Source organism: Passer domesticus, chromosome W (assembly GCF_036417665.1).
Source record: "Passer domesticus isolate bPasDom1 chromosome W, bPasDom1.hap1, whole genome shotgun sequence".
Classification (NCBI taxonomy): Eukaryota; Metazoa; Chordata; class Aves; order Passeriformes; family Passeridae; genus Passer; species Passer domesticus.
The window spans coordinates 22,601,865-22,627,798 of NC_087511.1; positions in this window are offsets into that span (position 1 = coordinate 22,601,865).

Genomic DNA, 25,934 nt, shown 5'->3' on the forward strand with positions numbered 1-25,934 from the left:
GCATCTCAGAAACTAAAGGGAAGAGCAAGGATATCTATGGTGGGCTGGGGCAGAACTAGCAGCAAGCACAGCAAAGTTGTCCAAGAATACCTTCCATTCGAATGCTTATGCGAATTTAAGGGGCACGCGAGTGGTAAGCCATGAACTTCAAGCAGTTGGAAAGCTGCGGACACAGTCCGGGTGTTGTGCGGCTTCACTCTTCGCATCCTAGAAGGTACCGCGCCCTCCGTCTCTCGGATGCGATCAAGCGCCTATTCGCGCAGAGAGCACTGTGCCGGTCACTGTGCGCTCCGGAGCTCTCTTTCTGCCGAAAGACGCCTGGCAGCGGCACTTAATTTCGGACAGCTCCGTATCGCCGTATTCTGCATTTCTTGTCTTCTGCATCTCAGCAAAATGCTTTTCCACTCTGTCTAGCAAGGAGAAACTGTGCCAGCATAGTATACGTCCCCGCACTTGTGTTCTAAATTCCCGAGTTCTCGGCATCTCAGAAACTAAAGGGAAGAGAAAGCATATCTATGGTGCGCTGGGGCAGAACTAGCAGCAAGCACAGCAAAGTTGTCCAAGAATACCTTCCATTCGAATGCTAATGCGAATTTAAGGGGCACGCGAGTGGTAAGCCATGAACTTCTAGCAGTTAGAAAGCTGCGGACACAGTCCGGGTGTTGAGCGGCTTCACTCTTCGCATCTTGGAAGGTACCGCGCTCTCCGTCTCTCGGATGCGATCAAGCGGCTATTCGCGCAGAGAGCACTGTGCCGGTCACTGTGCGTTCCGGAGCTCTCTTTCTGCCGAAAGACGCCTGGCAGCGGCACTTAACTTCGGACAGCACCGTATCTCCGTATTCTTCATTTCTTGCCTACTGCATCTCAGCAAAATGTTTTTCCACTCTGTCTAGCAAGGAGAAACTGTGCCAGCACAGTATACGTCCCCGCACTTGTGTTCTAAATTCCCGAGTTCTCGGCATCTCAGAAACTAAAGGGAAGAGCAAGGATATCTACTGTGCGCTGGGGCACAACTAGAAGCAAGCACAGCAAAGTTGTCCAAGAATACCTTCCATTCGAATGCTTATGCGAATTTAAGGGGCAGGCGAGTGGTAAGCCATGAACTTCAAGCAGTTAGAAAGCTGCGGACACAGTCCGGGTGTTGTGCGGCTTCACTCTTCGCATCCTAGAAGGTACCGCGCTCTCCGTCTCTCAGATGCGATCAAGCGGCTATTCGCGCAGAGAGCACTGTGCCGGTCACTGTGCGCTCCGGAGCTCTCTTTCTGCCGAAAGACGCCTGGCAGCGGCACTTAATTTCGGACAGCTCCGTATCTCCGTATTCTGCATTTCTTGTCTTCTGCATCTCAGCAAAATGCTTTTCCCCTCTGTCTAGCAAGGAGAAACTGTGCCAGCATAGTATACGTCCCCGGACTTGTGTTCTAAATTCCCGAGTTCTCGGCATCTCAAAAACTAAAGGGAAGAGAAAGCATATCTATGGTGGGCTGGGGCAGAACTTGCAGCAAGCACAGCAAAGTTGTCTAAGAATACCCTGCATTCGAATGCTAATGCGAATTTAAGGGGCAGGTGAGTGGGAAGCCATGAACTTCAAGCAGTTCGAAAGCTGCGGACACAGTCCGGGTGTTGTGCGGCTTCACTCTTCGCATCTTGGAAGGTACCGCGCTCTCCGTCTCTCAGATGCGATCAAGCGGCTATTCGCGCAGAGAGCACTGTGCCGGTCAATGTGCGCTCCGGAGCTCTCTTTCTGCTGAAAGACGCCTGGCAGCAGCACTTAACTTCGGACAGCACCGTATCTCCGTATTCTTCATTTCTTGCCTTCTGCATCTCAGCAAAATGTTTTTCCACTCTGTCTAGCAAGGAGAAACTGTGCCAGCATAGTATACGTCCCCGCACTTGTGTTCTAAATTCCCGAGTTCTCGGCATCTCAGAAACTAAAGGGAAGAGCAAGGATATCTATTGTGCGCTGAGGCAGAACTAGAAGCAAGCACAGCAAAGTTGTCCAAGAATACCTTCCATTCGAATGCTAATGCGAATTTAAGGGGCACGCGAGTGGTAAGCCATGAACTTCTAGCAGTTAGAAAGCTGCGGACACAGTCCGGGTGTTGTGCGGCTTCACTCTTCGCATCTTGGAAGGTACCGCGCTCTCCGTCTCCCGGATGCGATCAAGCGGCTATTCGCGCAGAGAGCACTGTGCCGGTCACCGTGCGCTCCGGAGCTCTCTTTCTGCCGAAAGACGCCTGGCAGCGGCACTTAATTTCGGACAGCTCCGTATCTCCGTATTCTGCATTTCTTGTCTTCTGCATCTCAGCAAAATGTTTTTCCACTCTGTCTAGCAAGGAGAAACTGTGCCAGCACAGTATACGTCCCCGGACTTGTGTTCTAAATTCCCGAGTTCTCGGCATCTCAAAAACTAAAGGGAAGAGAAAGGTTATCTATGGTGCGCTGGGGCAGAACTAGAAGCAAGCACAGCAAAGTTGTCCAAGAATACCTTGCATTCGAATGCTAATGTGAATTTAAGGGGCACGCGAGTGGTAAGCCATGAACTTCTAGCAGTTAGAAAGCTGCGGGCACAGTCTGGGTGTTGTGCGGCTTCACTCTTCGCATCCTAGAAGGTACCGCGCCCTCCGTCTCTCAGATGCGATCAAGCGGCTATTCGCGCAGAGAGCACTGTGCCGGTCACTGTGCGCTCCGGAGCTCTCTTTCTGCCGAAAGACGCCTGGCAGCGGCACTTAACTTCGGACAGCACCGTATCTCCGTATTCTTCATTTCTTGCCTTCTGCATCTCAGCAAAATGTTTTTCCACTCTGTCTAGCAAGGAGAAACTGTGCCAGCATAGTATACGTCCCTGGACTTGTGTTCTAAATTCCCGAGTTCTCGGCATCTCAGAAACTAAAGGGAAGAGAAAGCATATCTATGGTGCGCTGGGGCAGAACTAGCAGCAATCACAGCAAAGTTGTCCAAGAATACCTTGCATTCGAATGCTAATGCGAATTTAAGGGGCAGGCGAGTGGTAAGCCATGAACTTCTAGCAGTTGGAAAGCTGCGGACACAGTCCGGGTGTTGTGCGGCTTCACTCTTCGCATCCTAGAAGGTACCGCGCTCTCCGTCTCCCGGATGCGATCAAGCGGCTATTCGCGCAGAGAGCACTGTGCCGGTCACTGTGCGCTCCGGAGCTCTCTTTCTGCCGAAAGACGCCTGGCAGCGGCACTTAATTTCGGACAGCTCCGTATCTCCGTATTCTGCATTTCTTGTCTTCTGCATCTCAGCAAAATGCTTTTCCACTCTGTCTAGCAAGGAGAAACTGTGCCAGCACAGTATACGTCCCCGGACTTGTGTTCTAAATTCCCGAGTTCTCGGCATCTCAGAAACTAAAGGGAAGAGCAAGGATATCTATTGTGCGCTGGGGCAGAACTAGAAGCAAGCACAGCAAAGTTGTCCAAGAATACCTTCCATTCGAATGCTAATGCGAATTTAAGGGGCACGCGAGTGGTAAGCCATGAACTTCTAGCGGTTAGCAAGCTGCGGACACAGTCCGGGTGTTGTGCGGCTTCACTCTTCGCATCTTGGAAGGTACCGCGCTCTCCGTCTCCCGGATGCGATCAAGCGGCTATTCGCGCAGAGAGCACTGTGCCGGTCACCGTGCGCTCCGGAGCTCTCTTTCTGCCGAAAGACGCCTGGCAGCGGCACTTAATTTCGGACAGCTCCGTATCTCCGTATTCTGCATTTCTTGTCTTCTGCATCTCAGCAAAATGTTTTTCCACTCTGTCTAGCAAGGGGAAACTGTGCCAGCATAGTATACGTCCCTGGACTTGTGTTCTAAATTCCCAAGTTCTCGGCATCTCAGAAACTAAAGGGAAGAGAAAGGTTATCTATGGTGCGCTGGGGCAGAACTAGAAGCAAGCACAGCAAAGTTGTCCAAGAATACCTTGCATTCGAATGCTAATGTGAATTTAAGGGGCACGCGAGTGGTAAGCCATGAACTTCTAGCAGTTAGAAAGCTGCGGGCACAGTCTGGGTGTTGTGCGGCTTCACTCTTCGCATCCTAGAAGGTACCGCGCCCTCCGTCTCTCGGATGCGATCAAGCGCCTATTCGCGCAGAGAGCACTGTGCCGGTCACTGTGCGCTCCGGAGCTCTCTTTCTGCCGAAAGACGCCTGGCAGCGGCACTTAATTTCCGACAGCTCCGTATCTCCGTATTCTGCATTTCTTGTCTTCTGCATCTCAGCAAAATGCTTTTCCACTCTGTCTAGCAAGGAGAAACTGTGCCAGCACAGTATACGTCCCCGGACTTGTGTTCTAAATTCCCAAGTTCTCGGCATCTCAAAAACTAAAGGGAAGAGAAAGGTTATCTATGGTGCGCTGGGGCAGAACTAGAAGCAAGCACAGCAACGTTGTCCAAGAATACCTTGCATTTGAATGCTAATGCGAATTGAAGGGGCAGGCGAGTGGTAAGCCATGAACTTCTATCAGTTAGAAAGCTGCGGACACAGTCCGGGTGTTGTGCGGCTTCACTCTTCGCATCCTAGAAGGTACCGCGCTCTCCGTCTCTCGGATGCGATCAAGCGGCTATTTGCGCAGAGAGCACTGTGCCGGACACTGCGCTCCGGAGCTCTCTTTCTGCCGAAAGACGCCTGGCAGCGGCACTTAATTTTGGACAGCTCCGTATCTCCGTATTCTGCATTTCTTGTCTTCTGCATCTCAGCAAAATGTTTTTCCACTCTGTCTAGCAAGGAGAAACTGTGCCAGCACAGTATACGTCCACGGACTTGTGTTCTAAATTCCCGAGTTCTCGGCATCTCAAAAACTAAAGGGAAGAGAAAGGTTATCTATGGTGGGCTGGGGCAGAACTAGCAGCAAGCACAGCAAAGTTGTCCAAGAATACCTTCCATTCGAATGCTAATGCGAATTTAAGGGGCACGCGAGTGGTAAGCCATGAACTTCTAGCAGTTAGAAAGCTGCGGACACAGTCCGGGTGTTGTGCAGCTTCACTCTTCGCATCTTGGAAGGTACCGCGCTGTCCGTCTCTCGGATGCGATCAAGCAGCTATTCGCGCAGAGAGCACTGTGCCGGACACTGTGCGCTCTGGAGCTCTATTTCTGACGAAAGACGCCTGGCAGCGGCACTTAATTTCGGACAGCTCCGTATCTCCGTATTCTGCATTTCTTGTCTTCTGCATCTCCGCAAAATGTTTTTCCACTCTGTCTAGCAAGGAGAAACTGTGCCAGCACAGTATACGTCCCTGGACTTGTGTTCTAAATTCCCGAGTTCTCGGCATCTCAAAAACTAAAGGGAAGAGAAAGGTTATCTATGGTGCGCTGGGGCAGAACTAGAAGCAAGCACAGCAAAGTTGTCCAAGAATACCTTGCATTCGAATGCTAATGCGAATTTAAGGGGCACGCGAGTGGTAAACCATGAACTTCTAGCAGTTAGAAAGCTGCGGGCACAGTCTGGGTGATGTGCGGCTTCACTCTTCGCATCCTAGAAGGTACCGCGCCCTCCGTCTCTCGGATGCGATCAAGAGCCTATTCGCGCAGAGAGCACTGTGCCGGTCACTGTGCGCTCCGGAGCTCTCTTTCTGCCGAAAGACGCCTGGCAGCGGCACTTAATTTCGGACAGCTCCGTATCTCCGTATTCTGCATTTCTTGTCTTCTGCATCTCAGCAAAATGGTTTTCCCCTCAGTCTAGCAAGGAGAAACTGTGCCAGCACCGTATACGTCCACGGACTTGTGTTCTAAATTCCCGAGTTCTCGGCATCTCAAAAACTAAAGGGAAGAGAAATGTTATCTATGGTGGGCTGGGGCAGAACTAGCAGCAAGCACAGCAAAGTTGTCCAAGAATACCTTCCATTCGAATGCTAATGCGAATTTAAGGGGCACGCGATTGGTAAGCCATGAACTTCTTGCAGTTAGAAAGCTGCGGACACAGTCCGGGTGTTGTGCAGCTTCACTCTTCGCATCTTGGAAGGTACCGCGCTCTCCGTCTCCCGGATGCGATCAAGCGGCTATTCGCGCAGAGAGCACTGTGCCGGTCACTGTGCGCTCCGGAGCTCTCTTTCTGCCGAAAGACGCCTGGCAGCGGCACTTAATTTCGGACAGCTCCGTATCTCCGTATTCTGCATTTCTTGTCTTCTGCATCTCAGCAAAATGTTTTTCCACTCTGTCTAGCAAGGGGAAACTGTGCCAGCATAGTATAGGTCCCTGGACTTGTGTTCTAAATTCCCAAGTTCTCAGCATCTCAGAAACTAAATGGAAGAGAAATGTTATCTATGGTGCGCTGGGGCAGAACTAGAAGGAAGCACAGCAAAGTTGTCCAAGAATACCTTGCATTCGAATGCTAATGCGAATTTAAGGGGCAGGCGAGTGGTAAGCCATGAACTTCTAGCAGTTAGAAAGCTGCGGACAAAGTCCGGGTGTTGTGCGGCTTCACTCTTCGCATCCTAGAAGGTACCGCGCTCTCCGTCTCTCAGATGCGATCAAGCGGCTATTCGCGCAGAGAGCACTGTGCCGGTCACTGTGCTCTCTGGAGCTCTATTTCTGACGAAAGACGCCTGGCAGCGGCACTTAATTTCGGACAGCTCCGTATCTCCGTATTCTGCATTTCTTGTCTTCTGCATCTCAGCAAAATGGTTTTCCACTCAGTCTAGCAAGGAGAAACTGTGCCAGCACCGTATACGTCCACGGACTTGTGTTCTAAATTCCCGAGTTCTCGGCATCTCAAAAACTAAAGGGAAGAGAAATGTTATCTATGGTGGGCTGGGGCAGAACTAGCAGCAAGCACAGCAAAGTTGTCCAAGAATACCTTCCATTCGAATGCTAATGCGAATTTAAGGGGCACGCGAGTGGTAAGCCATGAACTTCTTGCAGTTAGAAAGCTGCGGACACAGTCCGGGTGTTGTGCAGCTTCACTCTTCGCATCTTGGAAGGTACCGCGCTCTCCGTCTCCCGGATGCGATCAAGCGGCTATTCGCGCAGAGAGCACTGTGCCGGTCACTGTGCGCTCCGGAGCTCTCTTTCTGCCGAAAGACGCCTGGCAGCGGCACTTAATTTCGGACAGCTCCGTATCTCCGTATTCTGCATTTCTTGTCTTCTGCATCTCAGCAAAATGTTTTTCCACTCTGTCTAGCAAGGAGAAACTGTGCCAGCACAGTATACCTCCCCGGACTTGTGTTCTAAATTCCCGAGTTCTCGGCATCTCAAAAACTAAAGGGAAGAGAAAGGTTATCTATGGTGGGCTGGGGCAGAACTAGCAGCAAGCACAGCAAAGTTGTCCAAGAATACCTTCCATTCGAATGCTAATGCGAATTTAAGGGGCAGGCGAGTGGTAAGCCATGAACTTCTATCAGTTAGAAAGCTGCGGACACAGTCCGGGTGTTGTGCGGCTTCACTCTTCGCATCCTAGAAGGTACCGCGCTCTCCGTCTCTCGGATGCGATCAAGCGGCTATTTGCGCAGAGAGCACTGTGCCGGACACTGCGCTCCGGAGCTCTCTTTCTGCCGAAAGACGCCTGGCAGCGGCACTTAATTTTGGACAGCTCCGTATCTCCGTATTCTGCATTTCTTGTCTTCTGCATCTCAGCAAAATGTTTTTCCACTCTGTCTAGCAAGGAGAAACTGTGCCAGCACAGTATACGTCCACGGACTTGTGTTCTAAATTCCCGAGTTCTCGGCATCTCAAAAACTAAAGGGAAGAGAAAGGTTATCTATGGTGGGCTGGGGCAGAACTAGCAGCAAGCACAGCAAAGTTGTCCAAGAATACCTTCCATTCGAATGCTAATGCGAATTTAAGGGGCACGCGAGTGGTAAGCCATGAACTTCTAGCAGTTAGAAAGCTGCGGACACAGTCCGGGTGTTGTGCAGCTTCACTCTTCGCATCTTGGAAGGTACCGCGCTGTCCGTCTCTCGGATGCGATCAAGCAGCTATTCGCGCAGAGAGCACTGTGCCGGACACTGTGCGCTCTGGAGCTCTATTTCTGACGAAAGACGCCTGGCAGCGGCACTTAATTTCGGACAGCTCCGTATCTCCGTATTCTGCATTTCTTGTCTTCTGCATCTCCGCAAAATGTTTTTCCACTCTGTCTAGCAAGGAGAAACTGTGCCAGCACAGTATACGTCCCTGGACTTGTGTTCTAAATTCCCGAGTTCTCGGCATCTCAAAAACTAAAGGGAAGAGAAAGGTTATCTATGGTGCGCTGGGGCAGAACTAGAAGGAAGCACAGCAAAGTTGTCCAAGAATACCTTGCATTCGAATGCTAATGCGAATTTAAGGGGCACGCGAGTGGTAAACCATGAACTTCTAGCAGTTAGAAAGCTGCGGGCACAGTCTGGGTGATGTGCGGCTTCACTCTTCGCATCCTAGAAGGTACCGCGCCCTCCGTCTCTCGGATGCGATCAAGAGCCTATTCGCGCAGAGAGCACTGTGCCGGTCACTGTGCGCTCCGGAGCTCTCTTTCTGCCGAAAGACGCCTGGCAGCGGCACTTAATTTCGGACAGCTCCGTATCTCCGTATTCTGCATTTCTTGTCTTCTGCATCTCAGCAAAATGGTTTTCCCCTCAGTCTAGCAAGGAGAAACTGTGCCAGCACCGTATACGTCCACGGACTTGTGTTCTAAATTCCCGAGTTCTCGGCATCTCAAAAACTAAAGGGAAGAGAAATGTTATCTATGGTGGGCTGGGGCAGAACTAGCAGCAAGCACAGCAAAGTTGTCCAAGAATACCTTCCATTCGAATGCTAATGCGAATTTAAGGGGCACGCGATTGGTAAGCCATGAACTTCTTGCAGTTAGAAAGCTGCGGACACAGTCCGGGTGTTGTGCAGCTTCACTCTTCGCATCTTGGAAGGTACCGCGCTCTCCGTCTCCCGGATGCGATCAAGCGGCTATTCGCGCAGAGAGCACTGTGCCGGTCACTGTGCGCTCCGGAGCTCTCTTTCTGCCGAAAGACGCCTGGCAGCGGCACTTAATTTCGGACAGCTCCGTATCTCCGTATTCTGCATTTCTTGTCTTCTGCATCTCAGCAAAATGTTTTTCCACTCTGTCTAGCAAGGGGAAACTGTGCCAGCATAGTATAGGTCCCTGGACTTGTGTTCTAAATTCCCAAGTTCTCAGCATCTCAGAAACTAAATGGAAGAGAAATGTTATCTATGGTGCGCTGGGGCAGAACTAGAAGGAAGCACAGCAAAGTTGTCCAAGAATACCTTGCATTCGAATGCTAATGCGAATTTAAGGGGCAGGCGAGTGGTAAGCCATGAACTTCTAGCAGTTAGAAAGCTGCGGACAAAGTCCGGGTGTTGTGCGGCTTCACTCTTCGCATCCTAGAAGGTACCGCGCTCTCCGTCTCTCAGATGCGATCAAGCGGCTATTCGCGCAGAGAGCACTGTGCCGGTCACTGTGCTCTCTGGAGCTCTATTTCTGACGAAAGACGCCTGGCAGCGGCACTTAATTTCGGACAGCTCCGTATCTCCGTATTCTGCATTTCTTGTCTTCTGCATCTCAGCAAAATGGTTTTCCACTCAGTCTAGCAAGGAGAAACTGTGCCAGCACCGTATACGTCCACGGACTTGTGTTCTAAATTCCCGAGTTCTCGGCATCTCAAAAACTAAAGGGAAGAGAAATGTTATCTATGGTGGGCTGGGGCAGAACTAGCAGCAAGCACAGCAAAGTTGTCCAAGAATACCTTCCATTCGAATGCTAATGCGAATTTAAGGGGCACGCGAGTGGTAAGCCATGAACTTCTTGCAGTTAGAAAGCTGCGGACACAGTCCGGGTGTTGTGCAGCTTCACTCTTCGCATCTTGGAAGGTACCGCGCTCTCCGTCTCCCGGATGCGATCAAGCGGCTATTCGCGCAGAGAGCACTGTGCCGGTCACTGTGCGCTCCGGAGCTCTCTTTCTGCCGAAAGACGCCTGGCAGCGGCACTTAATTTCGGACAGCTCCGTATCTCCGTATTCTGCATTTCTTGTCTTCTGCATCTCAGCAAAATGTTTTTCCACTCTGTCTAGCAAGGAGAAACTGTGCCAGCACAGTATACCTCCCCGGACTTGTGTTCTAAATTCCCGAGTTCTCGGCATCTCAAAAACTAAAGGGAAGAGAAAGGTTATCTATGGTGGGCTGGGGCAGAACTAGCAGCAAGCACAGCAAAGTTGTCCAAGAATACCTTCCATTCGAATGCTAATGCGAATTTAAGGGGCACGCGAGTGGTAAGCCATGAACTTCTAGCAGTTAGAAAGCTGCGGACACAGTCCGGGTGTTGTGCAGCTTCACTCTTCGCATCTTGGAAGGTACCGCGCTCTCCGTCTCTCGGATGCGATCAAGCGGCTATTCGCGCAGAGAGCACTGTGCCGGACACTGTGCGCTCTGGAGCTCTATTTCTGACGAAAGACGCCTGGCAGCGGCACTTAATTTCGGACAGCTCCGTATCTCCGTATTCTGCATTTCTTGTCTTCTGCATCTCAGCAAAATGGTTTTCCACTCAGTCTAGCAAGGAGAAACTGTGCCAGCACCGTATACGTCCACGGACTTGTGTTCTAAATTCCCGAGTTCTCGGCATCTCAAAAACTAAAGGGAAGAGAAATGTTATCTATGGTGGGCTGGGGCAGAACTAGCAGCAAGCACAGCAAAGTTGTCCAAGAATACCTTCCATTCGAATGCTAATGCGAATTTAAGGGGCACGCGAGTGGTAAGCCATGAACTTCTTGCAGTTAGAAAGCTGCGGACACAGTCCGGGTGTTGTGCAGCTTCACTCTTCGCATCTTGGAAGGTACCGCGCTCTCCGTCTCTCGGATGCGATCAAGCGGCTATTCGCGCAGAGAGCACTGTGCCGGTCACTGTGCGCTCCGGAGCTCTCTTTCTGCCGAAAGACGCCTGGCAGCGGCACTTAATTTCGGACAGCTCCATATCTCCGTATTCTGCATTTCTTGTCTTCTGCATCTCAGCAAAATGTTTTTCCACTCTGTCTAGCAAGGGGAAACTGTGCCAGCATAGTATAGGTCCCTGGACTTGTGTTCTAAATTCCCAAGTTCTCGGCATCTCAGAAACTAAATGGAAGAGAAATGTTATCTATGGTGCGCTGGGGCAGAACTAGAAGGAAGCACAGCAAAGTTGTCCAAGAATACCTTGCATTCGAATGCTAATGCGAATTTAAGGGGCAGGCGAGTGGTAAGCCATGAACTTCTAGCAGTTAGAAAGCTGCGGACACAGTCCAGGTGTTGTGCGGCTTCACTCTTCGCATCCTAGAAGGTACCGCGCTCTCCGTCTCTCAGATGCGATCAAGCGGCTATTCGCGCAGAGAGCACTGTGCCGGTCACTGTGCGCTCCGGAGCTCTCTTTCTGCCGAAAGACGCCTGGCAGCGGCACTTAACTTCGGACAGCACCGTATCTCCGTATTCTTCATTTCTTGCCTTCTGCATCTCAGCAAAATGTTTTTCCACTCTGTCTAGCAAGGAGAAACTGTGCCAGCATAGTATACGTCCCTGGACTTGTGTTCTAAATTCCCGAGTTCTCGGCATCTCAGAAACTAAAGGGAAGAGAAAGCATATCTATGGTGCGCTGGGGCAGAACTAGCAGCAATCACAGCAAAGTTGTCCAAGAATACCTTGCATTTGAATGCTAATGCGAATTGAAGGGGCACGCGAGTGGTAAGCCATGAACTTCTAGCAGTTGGAAAGCTGCGGACACAGTCCGGGTGTTGTGCGGCTTCACTCTTCGCATCTTGGAAGGTACCGCGCTCTCCGTCTCCCGGATGCGATCAAGCGGCTATTCGCGCAGAGAGCACTGTGCCGGTCACTGTGCGCTCCGGAGCTCTCTTTCTGCCGAAAGACGCCTGGCAGCGGCACTTAATTTCGGACAGCTCCGTATCTCCGTATTCTGCATTTCTTGTCTTCTGCATCTCAGCAAAATGCTTTTCCACTCTGTCTAGCAAGGAGAAACTGTGCCAGCAGAGTATACGTCCCCGGACTTGTGTTCTAAATTCCCGAGTTCTCGGCATCTCAGAAACTAAAGGGAAGAGCAAGGATATCTATTGTGCGCTGGGGCAGAACTAGAAGCAAGCACAGCAAAGTTGTCCAAGAATACCTTCCATTCGAATGCTAATGCGAATTTAAGGGGCACGCGAGTGGTAAGCCATGAACTTCTAGCAGTTGGAAAGCTGCGGACACAGTCCGGGTGTTGTGCGGCTTCACTCTTCGCATCTTGGAAGGTACCGCGCTCTCCGTCTCCCGGATGCGATCAAGCGGCTATTCGCGCAGAGAGCACTGTGCCGGTCACCGTGCGCTCCGGAGCTCTCTTTCTGCCGAAAGACGCCTGGCAGCGGCACTTAACTTCGGACAGCTCCGTATCTCCGTATTCTGCATTTCTTGTCTTCTGCATCTCAGCAAAATGTTTTTCCACTCTGTCTAGCAAGGGGAAACTGTGCCAGCATAGTATAGGTCCCTGGACTTGTGTTCTAAATTCCCAAGTTCTCAGCATCTCAGAAACTAAATGGAAGAGAAATGTTATCTATGGTGCGCTGGGGCAGAACTAGAAGGAAGCACAGCAAAGTTGTCCAAGAATACCTTGCATTCGAATGCTAATGCGAATTTAAGGGGCAGGCGAGTGGTAAGCCATGAACTTCTAGCAGTTGGAAAGCTGCGGACACAGTCCCGGTGTTGTGCGGCTTCACTCTTCGCATCCTAGAAGGTACCGCGCTCTCCGTCTCCCGGATGCGATCAAGCGGCTATTCGCGCTGAGAGCACTGTGCCGGTCACTGTGCGCTCCGGAGCTCTCTTTCTGCCGAAAGACGCCTGGCAGCGGCACTTAATTTCGGACAGCTCCGTATCTCCGTATTCTGCATTTCTTGTCTTCTGCATCTCAGCAAAATGCTTTTCCACTCTGTCTAGCAAGGAGAAACTGTGCCAGCAGAGTATACGTCCCCGGACTTGTGTTCTAAATTCCCGAGTTCTCGGCATCTCAGAAACTAAAGGGAAGAGCAAGGATATCTATTGTGCGCTGGGGCAGAACTAGAAGCAAGCACAGCAAAGTTGTCCAAGAATACCTTCCATTCGAATGCTAATGCGAATTTAAGGGGCACGCGAGTGGTAAGCCATGAACTTCTAGCGGTTAGCAAGCTGCGGACACAGTCCGGGTGTTGTGCGGCTTCTCTCTTCGCATCTTGGAAGGTACCGCGCTCTCCGTCTCCCGGATGCGATCAAGCGGCTATTCGCGCAGAGAGCACTGTGCCGGTCACCGTGCGCTCCGGAGCTCTCTTTCTGCCGAAAGACGCCTGGCAGCGGCACTTAATTTCGGACAGCTCCGTATCTCCGTATTCTGCATTTCTTGTCTTCTGCATCTCAGCAAAATGTTTTTCCACTCTGTCTAGCAAGGGGAAACTGTGCCAGCATAGTATACGTCCCTGGACTTGTGTTCTAAATTCCCAAGTTCTCGGCATCTCAGAAACTAAAGGGAAGAGAAAGGTTATCTATGGTGCGCTGGGGTAGAACTAGAAGCAAGCACAGCAAAGTTGTCCAAGAATACCTTCCATTCGAATGCTAATGCGAATTTAAGGGGCAGGCGAGTGGTAAGCCATGAACTTCTTGCAGTTAGAAAGCTGCGGACACAGTCCGGGTGTTGTGCAGCTTCACTCTTCGCATCTTGGAAGGTACCGCGCTCTCCGTCTCCCGGATGCGATCAAGCGGCTATTCGCGCAGAGAGCACTGTGCCGGTCACTGTGCGCTCCGGAGCTCTCTTTCTGCCGAAAGACGCCTGGCAGCGGCACTTAATTTCGGACAGCTCCGTATCTCCGTATTCTGCATTTCTTGTCTTCTGCATCTCAGCAAAATGTTTTTCCACTCTGTCTAGCAAGGAGAAACTGTGCCAGCACAGTATACGTCCCTGGACTTGTGTTCTAAATTCCCGAGTTCTCGGCATCTCAAAAACTAAAGGGAAGAGAAAGGTTATCTATGGTGGGCTGGGGCAGAACTAGCAGCAAGCACAGCAAAGTTGTCCAAGAATACCTTCCATTCGAATGCTAATGCGAATTTAAGGGGCACGCGAGTGGTAAGCCATGAACTTCTAGCAGTTAGAAAGCTGCGGACACAGTCCGGGTGTTGTGCAGCTTCACTCTTCGCATCTTGGAAGGTACCGCGCTCTCCGTCTCTCGGATGCGATCAAGCGGCTATTCGCGCAGAGAGCACTGTGCCGGACACTGTGCGCTCTGGAGCTCTATTTCTGACGAAAGACGCCTGGCAGCGGCACTTAATTTCGGACAGCTCCGTATCTCTGTATTCTGCATTTCTTGTCTTCTGCATCTCAGCAAAATGGTTTTCCACTCAGTCTAGCAAGGAGAAACTGTGCCAGCACCGTATACGTCCACGGACTTGTGTTCTAAATTCCCGAGTTCTCGGCATCTCAAAAACTAAAGGGAAGAGAAATGTTATCTATGGTGGCCTGGGGCAGAACTAGCAGCAAGCACAGCAAAGTTGTCCAAGAATACCTTCCATTCGAATGCTAATGCGAATTTAAGGGGCACGCGAGTGGTAAGGCATGAACTTCTTGCAGTTAGAAAGCTGCGGACACAGTCCGGGTGTTGTGCAGCTTCACTCTTCGCATCTTGGAAGGTACCGCGCTCTCCGTCTCTCGGATGCGATCAAGCGGCTATTCGCGCAGAGAGCACTGTGCCGGTCACTGTGCGCTCCGGAGCTCTCTTTCTGCCGAAAGACGCCTGGCAGCGGCACTTAATTTCGGACAGCTCCGTATCTCCGTATTCTGCATTTCTTGTCTTCTGCATCTCAGCAAAATGTTTTTCCACTCTGTCTAGCAAGGGGAAACTGTGCCAGCATAGTATAGGTCCCTGGACTTGTGTTCTAAATTCCCAAGTTCTCGGCATCTCAGAAACTAAATGGAAGAGAAATGTTATCTATGGTGCGCTGGGGCAGAACTAGAAGGAAGCACAGCAAAGTTGTCCAAGAATACCTTGCATTCGAATGCTAATGCGAATTTAAGGGGCAGGCGAGTGGTAAGCCATGAACTTCTAGCAGTTAGAAAGCTGCGGACACAGTCCAGGTGTTGTGCGGCTTCACTCTTCGCATCCTAGAAGGTACCGCGCTCTCCGTCTCTCAGATGCGATCAAGCGGCTATTCGCGCAGAGAGCACTGTGCCGGTCACTGTGCGCTCCGGAGCTCTCTTTCTGCCGAAAGACGCCTGGCAGCGGCACTTAACTTCGGACAGCACCGTATCTCCGTATTCTTCATTTCTTGCCTTCTGCATCTCAGCAAAATGTTTTTCCACTCTGTCTAGCAAGGAGAAACTGTGCCAGCATAGTATACGTCCCTGGACTTGTGTTCTAAATTCCCGAGTTCTCGGCATCTCAGAAACTAAAGGGAAGAGAAAGCATATCTATGGTGCGCTGGGGCAGAACTAGCAGCAATCACAGCAAAGTTGTCCAAGAATACCTTGCATTTGAATGCTAATGCGAATTGAAGGGGCACGCGAGTGGTAAGCCATGAACTTCTAGCAGTTGGAAAGCTGCGGACACAGTCCGGGTGTTGTGCGGCTTCACTCTTCGCATCCTAGAAGGTACCGCGCTCTCCGTCTCCCGGATGCGATCAAGCGGCTATTCGCGCTGAGAGCACTGTGCCGGTCACTGTGCGCTCCGGAGCTCTCTTTCTGCCGAAAGACGCCTGGCAGCGGCACTTAATTTCGGACAGCTCCGTATCTCCGTATTCTGCATTTCTTGTCTTCTGCATCTCAGCAAAATGCTTTTCCACTCTGTCTAGCAAGGAGAAACTGTGCCAGCAGAGTATACGTCCCCGGACTTGTGTTCTAAATTCCCGAGTTCTCGGCATCTCAGAAACTAAAGGGAAGAGCAAGGATATCTATTGTGCGCTGGGGCAGAACTAGAAGCAAGCACAGCAAAGTTGTCCAAGAATACCTTCCATTCGAATGCTAATGCGAATTTAAGGGGCACGCGAGTGGTAAGCCATGAACTTCTAGCGGTTAGCAAGCTGCGGACACAGTCCGGGTGTTGTGCGGCTTCTCTCTTCGCATCTTGGAAGGTACCGCGCTCTCCGTCTCCCGGATGCGATCAAGCGGCTATTCGCGCAGAGAGCACTGTGCCGGTCACCGTGCGCTCCGGAGCTCTCTTTCTGCCGAAAGACGCCTGGCAGCGGCACTTAATTTCGGACAGCTCCGTATCTCCGTATTCTGCATTTCTTGTCTTCTGCATCTCAGCAAAATGTTTTTCCACTCTGTCTAGCAAGGGGAAACTGTGCCAGCATAGTATACGTCCCTGGACTTGTGTTCTAAATTCCCAAGTTCTCGGCATCTCAGAAACTAAAGGGAAGAGAAAGGTTATCTATGGTGCGCTGGGGTAGAACTAGAAGCAAGCACAGCAAAGTTGTCCAAGAATACCTTGCATTCGAATGCTAATGTGAATTTAAGGGGCACGCGAGTGGTAAGCCATGAACTTCTAGCAGTTAGAAAGCTGCGGGCACAGTCTGGGTGTTGTGCGGCTTCACTCTTCGCATCCTAGAAGGTACCGCGCCCTCCGTCTCTCGGATGCGATCAAGCGGCTATTTGCGCAGAGAGCACTGTGCCGGACACTGCGCTCCGGAGCTCTCTTTCTGCCGAAAGACGCCTGGCAGCGGCACTTAATTTTGGACAGCTCCGTATCTCCGTATTCTGCATTTCTTGTCTTCTGCATCTCAGCAAAATGTTTTTCCACTCTGTCTAGCAAGGAGAAACTGTGCCAGCACAGTATACGTCCCCGGACTTGTGTTCTAAATTCCCGAGTTCTCGGCATCTCAAAAACTAAAGGGAAGAGAAAGGTTATCTATGGTGGGCTGGGGCAGAACTAGCAGCAAGCACAGCAAAGTTGTCCAAGAATACCTTCCATTCGAATGCTAATGCGAATTTAAGGGGCACGCGAGTGGTAAGCCATGAACTTCTAGCAGTTAGAAAGCTGCGGACACAGTCCGGGTGTTGTGCAGCTTCACTCTTCGCATCTTGGAAGGTACCGCGCTCTCCGTCTCTCGGATGCGATCAAGCAGCTATTCGCGCAGAGAGCACTGTGCCGGACACTGTGCGCTCTGGAGCTCTATTTCTGACGAAAGACGCCTGGCAGCGGCACTTAATTTCGGACAGCTCCGTATCTCCGTATTCTGCATTTCTTGTCTTCTGCATCTCCGCAAAATGTTTTTCCACTCTGTCTAGCAAGGAGAAACTGTGCCAGCACAGTATACGTCCCCGGACTTGTGTTCTAAATTCCCGAGTTCTCGGCATCTCAAAAACTAAAGGGAAGAGAAAGGTTATCTATGGTGCGCTGGGGCAGAACTAGAAGCAAGCACAGCAAAGTTGTCCAAGAATACCTTGCATTCGAATGCTAATGCGAATTTAAGGGGCACGCGAGTGGTAAGCCATGAACTTCTAGCAGTTAGAAAGCTGCGGGCACAGTCTGGGTGATGTGCGGCTTCACTCTTCGCATCCTAGAAGGTACCGCGCCCTCCGTCTCTCGGATGCGATCAAGAGCCTATTCGCGCAGAGAGCACTGTGCCGGTCACTGTGCGCTCCGGAGCTCTCTTTCTGCCGAAAGATGCCTGGCAGCGGCACTTAATTTCGGACAGCTCCGTATCTCCGTATTCTGCATTTCTTGTCTTCTGCATCTCAGCAAAATGCTTTTCCACTCTGTCTAGCAAGGAGAAACTGTGCCAGCACAGTATACGTCCCCGGACTTGTGTTCTAAATTCCCGAGTTCTCGGCATCTCAAAAACTAAAGGGAAGAGAAAGGTTATCTATGGTGCGCTGGGGCAGAACTAGAAGCAAGCACAGCAATGTTGTCCAAGAATACCTTGCATTTGAATGCTAATGCCAATTGAAGGGGCAGGCGAGTGGTAAGCCATGAACTTCGATCAGTTAGAAAGCTGCGGACACAGTCCGGGTGTTGTGCGGCTTCACTCTTCGCATCCTAGAAGGTACCGCGCTCTCCGTCTCTCGGATGCGATCAAGCGGCTATTTGCGCAGAGAGCACTGTGCCGGACACTGCGCTCCGGAGCTCTCTTTCTGCCGAAAGACGCCTGGCAGCGGCACTTAATTTTGGACAGCTCCGTATCTCCGTATTCTGCATTTCTTGTCTTCTGCATCTCAGCAAAATGGTTTTCCACTCAGTCTAGCAAGGAGAAACTGTGCCAGCACCGTATACGTCCCCGGACTTGTGTTCTAAATTCCCGAGTTCTCGGCATCTCAAAAACTAAAGGGAAGAGAAATGTTATCTATGGTGGGCTGGGGCAGAACTAGCAGCAAGCACAGCAAAGTTGTCCAAGAATACCTTCCATTCGAATGCTAATGCGAATTTAAGGGGCAGGCGAGTGGTAAGCCATGAACTTCAAGCAGTTAGAAAGCTGCGGACACAGTCCGGGTGTTGTGCAGCTTCACTCTTCGCATCTTGGAAGGTACCGCGCTCTCCGTCTCCCGGATGCGATCAAGCGGCTATTCGCGCAGAGAGCACTGTGCCGGTCACTGTGCGCTCCGGAGCTCTCTTTCTGCCGAAAGACGCCTGGCAGCGGCACTTAATTTCGGACAGCTCCGTATCTCCGTATTCTGCATTTCTTGTCTTCTGCATCTCAGCAAAATGTTTTTCCACTCTGTCTAGCAAGGGGAAACTGTGCCAGCATAGTATAGGTCCCTGGACTTGTGTTCTAAATTCCCAAGTTCTCGGCATCTCAGAAACTAAATGGAAGAGAAATGTTATCTATGGTGCGCTGGGGCAGAACTAGAAGGAAGCACAGCAAAGTTGTCCAAGAATACCTTGCATTCGAATGCTAATGCGAATTTAAGGGGCAGGCGAGTGGTAAGCCATGAACTTCTAGCAGTTAGAAAGCTGCGGACACAGTCCGGGTGTTGTGCGGCTTCACTCTTCGCATCCTAGAAGGTACCGCGCTCTCCGTCTCTCAGATGCGATCAAGCGGCTATTCGCGCAGAGAGCACTGTGCCGGTCACTGTGCGCTCCGGAGCTCTCTTTCTGCCGAAAGACGCCTGGCAGCGGCACTTAACTTCGGACAGCACCGTATCTCCGTATTCTTCATTTCTTGCCTTCTGCATCTCAGCAAAATGTTTTTCCACTCTGTCTAGCAAGGAGAAACTGTGCCAGCATAGTATACGTCCCTGGACTTGTGTTCTAAATTCCCGAGTTCTCGGCATCTCAGAAACTAAAGGGAAGAGAAAGCATATCTATGGTGCGCTGGGGCAGAACTAGCAGCAATCACAGCAAAGTTGTCCAAGAATACCTTGCATTCGAATGCTAATGCGAATTTAAGGGGCAGGCGAGTGGTAAGCCATGAACGTCTAGCAGTTGGAAAGCTGCGGACACAGTCCGGGTGTTGTGCGGCTTCACTCTTCGCATCCTAGAAGGTACCGCGCTCTCCGTCTCCCGGATGCGATCAAGCGGCTATTCGCGCAGAGAGCTCTGTGCCGGTCACTGTGCGCTCCGGAGCTCTCTTTCTGCCGAAAGACGCCTGGCAGCGGCACTTAATTTCGGACAGCTCCGTATCTCCGTATTCTGCATTTCTTGTCTTCTGCATCTCAGCAAAATGTTTTTCCACTCTGTCTAGCAAGGGGAAACTGTGCCAGCATAGTATACGTCCCTGGACTTGTGTTCTAAATTCCCAAGTTCTCGGCATCTCAGAAACTAAAGGGAAGAGAAAGGTTATCTATGGTGCGCTGGGGCAGAACTAGAAGCAAGCACAGCAAAGTTGTCCAAGAATACCTTGCATTCGAATGCTAATGTGAATTTAAGGGGCACGCGAGTGGTAAGCCATGAACTTCTAGCAGTTAGAAAGCTGCGGGCACAGTCTGGGTGTTGTGCGGCTTCACTCTTCGCATCCTAGAAGGTACCGCGCCCTCCGTCTCTCGGATGCGATCAAGCGCCTATTCGCGCAGAGAGCACTGTGCCGGTCACTGTGCGCTCCGGAGCTCTCTTTCTGCCAAAAGACGCCTGGCAGCGGCACTTAATTTCCGACAGCTCCGTATCTCCGTATTCTGCATTTCTTGTCTTCTGCATCTCAGCAAAATGCTTTTCCACTCTGTCTAGCAAGGAGAAACTGTGCCAGCACAGTATACGTCCCCGGACTTGTGTTCTAAATTCCCAAGTTCTCGGCATCTCAAAAACTAAAGGGAAGAGAAAGGTTATCTATGGTGCGCTGGGGCAGAACTAGAAGCAAGCACAGCAACGTTGTCCAAGAATACCTTGCATTTGAATGCTAATGCGAATTGAAGGGGCAGGCGAGTGGTAAGCCATGAACTTCTATCAGTTAGAAAGCTGCGGACACAGTCCGGGTGTTGTGCGGCTTCACTCTTCGCATCCTAGAAGGTACCGCGCTCTCCGTCTCTCGGATGCGATCAAGCGGCTATTTGCGCAGAGAGCACTGTGCCGGACACTGCGCTCCGGAGCTCTCTTTCTGCCGAAAGACGCCTGGCAGCGGCACTTAACTTCGGACAGCACCGTATCTCCGTATTCTTCATTTCTTGCCTTCTGCATCTCAGCAAAATGCTTTTCCACTCTGTCTAGCAAGGAGAAACTGTGCCAGCATAGTATACGTCCCTGGACTTGTGTTCTAAATTCCCGAGTTCTCGGCATCTCAGAAACTAAAGGGAAGAGAAAGCATATCTATGGTGCGCTGGGGCAGAACTAGCAGCAATCACAGCAAAGTTGTCCAAGAATACCTTGCATTTGAATGCTAATGCGAATTGAAGGGGCACGCGAGTGGTAAGCCATGAACTTCTAGCAGTTGGAAAGCTGCGGACACAGTCCGGGTGTTGTGCGGCTTCACTCTTCGCATCCTAGAAGGTACCGCGCTCTCCGTCTCCCGGATGCGATCAAGCGGCTATTCGCGCTGAGAGCACTGTGCCGGTCACTGTGCGCTCCGGAGCTCTCTTTCTGCCGAAAGACGCCTGGCAGCGGCACTTAATTTCGGACAGCTCCGTATCTCCGTATTCTGCATTTCTTGTCTTCTGCATCTCAGCAAAATGCTTTTCCACTCTGTCTAGCAAGGAGAAACTGTGCCAGCAGAGTATACGTCCCCGGACTTGTGTTCTAAATTCCCGAGTTCTCGGCATCTCAGAAACTAAAGGGAAGAGCAAGGATATCTATTGTGCGCTGGGGCAGAACTAGAAGCAAGCACAGCAAAGTTGTCCAAGAATACCTTCCATTCGAATGCTAATGCGAATTTAAGGGGCACGCGAGTGGTAAGCCATGAACTTCTAGCGGTTAGCAAGCTGCGGACACAGTCCGGGTGTTGTGCGGCTTCACTCTTCGCATCTTGGAAGGTACCGCGCTCTCCGTCTCCCGGATGCGATCAAGCGGCTATTCGCGCAGAGAGCACTGTGCCGGTCACCGTGCGCTCCGGAGCTCTCTTTCTGCCGAAAGACGCCTGGCAGCGGCACTTAACTTCGGACAGCTCCGTATCTCCGTATTCTGCATTTCTTGTCTTCTGCATCTCAGCAAAATGTTTTTCCACTCTGTCTAGCAAGGGGAAACTGTGCCAGCATAGTATACGTCCCTGGACTTGTGTTCTAAATTCCCAAGTTCTCGGCATCTCAGAAACTAAAGGGAAGAGAAAGGTTATCTATGGTGCGCTGGGGGAGAACTAGAAGCAAGCACAGCAAAGTTGTCCAAGAATACCTTGCATTCGAATGCTAATGTGAATTTAAGGGGCACGCGAGTGGTAAGCCATGAACTTCTAGCAGTTAGAAAGCTGCGGGCACAGTCTGGGTGTTGTGCGGCTTCACTCTTCGCATCCTAGAAGGTACCGCGCCCTCCGTCTCTCGGATGCGATCAAGCGGCTATTTGCGCAGAGAGCACTGTGCCGGACACTGCGCTCCGGAGCTCTCTTTCTGCCGAAAGACGCCTGGCAGCGGCACTTAATTTTGGACAGCTCCGTATCTCCGTATTCTGCATTTCTTGTCTTCTGCATCTCAGCAAAATGTTTTTCCACTCTGTCTAGCAAGGAGAAACTGTGCCAGCACAGTATACGTCCCCGGACTTGTGTTCTAAATTCCCGAGTTCTCGGCATCTCAAAAACTAAAGGGAAGAGAAATGTTATCTATGGTGGGCTGGGGCAGAACTAGCAGCAAGCACAGCAATGTTGTCCAAGAATACCTTGCATTTGAATGCTAATGCCAATTGAAGGGGCAGGCGAGTGGTAAGCCATGAACTTCTATCAGTTAGAAAGCTGCGGACACAGTCCGGGTGTTGTGCAGCTTCACTCTTCGCATCTTGGAAGGTACCGCGCTCTCCGTCTCCCGGATGCGATCAAGCGGCTATTCGCGCAGAGAGCACTGTGCCGGTCACTGTGCGCTCCGGAGCTCTCTTTCTGCCGAAAGACGCCTGGCAGCGGCACTTAATTTCGGACAGCTCCGTATCTCCGTATTCTGCATTTCTTGTCTTCTGCATCTCAGCAAAATGTTTTTCCACTCTGTCTAGCAAGGGGAAACTGTGCCAGCATAGTATAGGTCCCTGGACTTGTGTTCTAAATTCCCAAGTTCTCGGCATCTCAGAAACTAAATGGAAGAGAAATGTTATCTATGGTGCGCTGGGGCAGAACTAGAAGGAAGCACAGCAAAGTTGTCCAAGAATACCTTGCATTCGAATGCTAATGCGAATTTAAGGGGCAGGCGAGTGGTAAGCCATGAACTTCTAGCAGTTAGAAAGCTGCGGACACAGTCCGGGTGTTGTGCGGCTTCACTCTTCGCATCCTAGAAGGTACCGCGCTCTCCGTCTCTCGGATGCGATCAAGCGGCTATTCGCGCAGAGAGCACTGTGCCGGTCACTGTGCGCTCCGGAGCTCTCTTTCTGCCGAAAGACGCCTGGCAGCGGCACTTAACTTCGGACAGCACCGTATCTCCGTATTCTTCATTTCATGCCTTCTGCATCTCAGCAAAATGTTTTTCCACTCTGTCTAGCAAGGAGAAACTGTGCCAGCATAGTATACGTCCCTGGACTTGTGTTCTAAATTCCCGAGTTCTCGGCATCTCAGAAACTAAAGGGAAGAGAAAGCATATCTATGGTGCGCTGGGGCAGAACTAGCAGCAATCACAGCAAAGTTGTCCAAGAATACCTTGCATTCGAATGCTAATGCGAATTTAAGGGGCAGGCGAGTGGTAAGCCATGAACTTCTAGCAGTTGGAAAGCTGCGGACACAGTCCGGGTGTTGTGCGGCTTCACTCTTCGCATCCTAGAAGGTACCGCGCTCTCCGTCTCCCGGATGCGATCAAGCGGCTATTCGCGCAGAGAGCTCTGTGCCGGTCACTGTGCGCTCCGGAGCTCTCTTTCTGCCGAAAGACGCCTGGCAGCGGCACTTAATTTCGGACAGCTCCGTATCTCCGTATTCTGCATTTCTTGTCTTCTGCATCTCAGCAAAATGTTTTTCCACTCTGTCTAGCAAGGGGAAACTGTGCCAGCATAGTATACGTCCCTGGACTTGTGTTCTAAATTCCCAAGTTCTCGGCATCTCAGAAACTAAAGGGAAGAGAAAGGTTATCTATGGTGCGCTGGGGCAGAACTAGAAGCAAGCACAGCAAAGTTGTCCAAGAATACCTTGCATTCGAATGCTAATGTGAATTTAAGGGGCACGCGAGTGGTAAGCCATGAACTTCTAGCAGTTAGAAAGCTGCGGGCACAGTCTGGGTGTTGTGCGGCTTCACTCTTCGCATCCTAGAAGGTACCGCGCCCTCCGTCTCTCGGATGCGATCAAGCGCCTATTCGCGCAGAGAGCACTGTGCCGGTCACTGTGCGCTCCGGAGCTCTCTTTCTGCCAAAAGACGCCTGGCAGCGGCACTTAATTTCCGACAGCTCCGTATCTCCGTATTCTGCATTTCTTGTCTTCTGCATCTCAGCAAAATGCTTTTCCACTCTGTCTAGCAAGGAGAAACTGTGCCAGCACAGTATACGTCCCCGGACTTGTGTTCTAAATTCCCAAGTTCTCGGCATCTCAAAAACTAAAGGGAAGAGAAAGGTTATCTATGGTGCGCTGGGGCAGAACTAGAAGCAAGCACAGCAACGTTGTCCAAGAATACCTTGCATTTGAATGCTAATGCGAATTGAAGGGGCAGGCGAGTGGTAAGCCATGAACTTCTATCAGTTAGAAAGCTGCGGACACAGTCCGGGTGTTGTGCGGCTTCACTCTTCGCATCCTAGAAGGTACCGCGCTCTCCGTCTCTCGGATGCGATCAAGCGGCTATTTGCGCAGAGAGCACTGTGCCGGACACTGCGCTCCGGAGCTCTCTTTCTGCCGAAAGACGCCTGGCAGCGGCACTTAACTTCGGACAGCACCGTATCTCCGTATTCTTCATTTCTTGCCTTCTGCATCTCAGCAAAATGCTTTTCCACTCTGTCTAGCAAGGAGAAACTGTGCCAGCATAGTATACGTCCCTGGACTTGTGTTCTAAATTCCCGAGTTCTCGGCATCTCAAAAACTAAAGGGAAGAGAAAGGTTATCTATGGTGGGCTGGGGAAGAACTAGCAGCAAGCACAGCAAAGTTGTCCAAGAATACCTTCCATTCGAATGCTAATGCGAATTTAAGGGGCACGCGAGTGGTAAGCCATGAACTTCTAGCAGTTAGAAAGCTGCGGGCACAGTCTGGGTGATGTGCGGCTTCACTCTTCGCATCCTAGAAGGTACCGCGCCCTCCGTCTCTCGGATGCGATCAAGAGCCTATTCGCGCAGAGAGCACTGTGCCGGTCACTGTGCGCTCCGGAGCTCTCTTTCTGCCGAAAGACGCCTGGCAGCGGCACTTAATTTCGGACAGCTCCGTATCTCCGTATTCTGCATTTCTTGTCTTCTGCATCTCAGCAAAATGGTTTTCCACTCAGTCTAGCAAGGAGAAACTGTGCCAGCACCGTATACGTCCACGGACTTGTGTTCTAAATTCCCGAGTTCTCGGCATCTCAAAAACTAAAGGGAAGAGAAATGTTATCTATGGTGGGCTGGGGCAGAACTAGCAGCAAGCACAGCAAAGTTGTCCAAGAATACCTTCCATTCGAATGCTAATGCGAATTTAAGGGGCACGCGATTGGTAAGCCATGAACTTCTTGCAGTTAGAAAGCTGCGGACACAGTCCGGGTGTTGTGCAGCTTCACTCTTCGCATCTTGGAAGGTACCGCGCTCTCCGTCTCCCGGATGCGATCAAGCGGCTATTCGCGCAGAGAGCACTGTGCCGGTCACTGTGCGCTCCGGAGCTCTCTTTCTGCCGAAAGACGCCTGGCAGCGGCACTTAATTTCGGACAGCTCCGTATCTCCGTATTCTGCATTTCTTGTCTTCTGCATCTCAGCAAAATGTTTTTCCACTCTGTCTAGCAAGGGGAAACTGTGCCAGCATAGTATAGGTCCCTGGACTTGTGTTCTAAATTCCCAAGTTCTCAGCATCTCAGAAACTAAATGGAAGAGAAATGTTATCTATGGTGCGCTGGGGCAGAACTAGAAGGAAGCACAGCAAAGTTGTCCAAGAATACCTTGCATTCGAATGCTAATGCGAATTTAAGGGGCAGGCGAGTGGTAAGCCATGAACTTCTAGCAGTTAGAAAGCTGCGGACACAGTCCGGGTGTTGTGCGGCTTCACTCTTCGCATCCTAGAAGGTACCGCGCTCTCCGTCTCTCAGATGCGATCAAGCGGCTATTCGCGCAGAGAGCACTGTGCCGGTCACTGTGCGCTCCGGAGCTCTCTTTCTGCCGAAAGACGCCTGGCAGCGGCACTTAACTTCGGACAGCACCGTATCTCCGTATTCTGCATTTCTTGCCTTCTGCATCTCAGCAAAATGTTTTTCCACTCTGTCTAGCAAGGAGAAACTGTGCCAGCATAGTATACGTCCCCGCACTTGTGTTCTAAATTCCCGAGTTCTCGGCATCTCAGAAACTAAAGGGAAGAGAAAGGATATCTATGGTGCGCTGGGGCAGAACTAGAAGCAAGCACAGCAAAGTTGTCC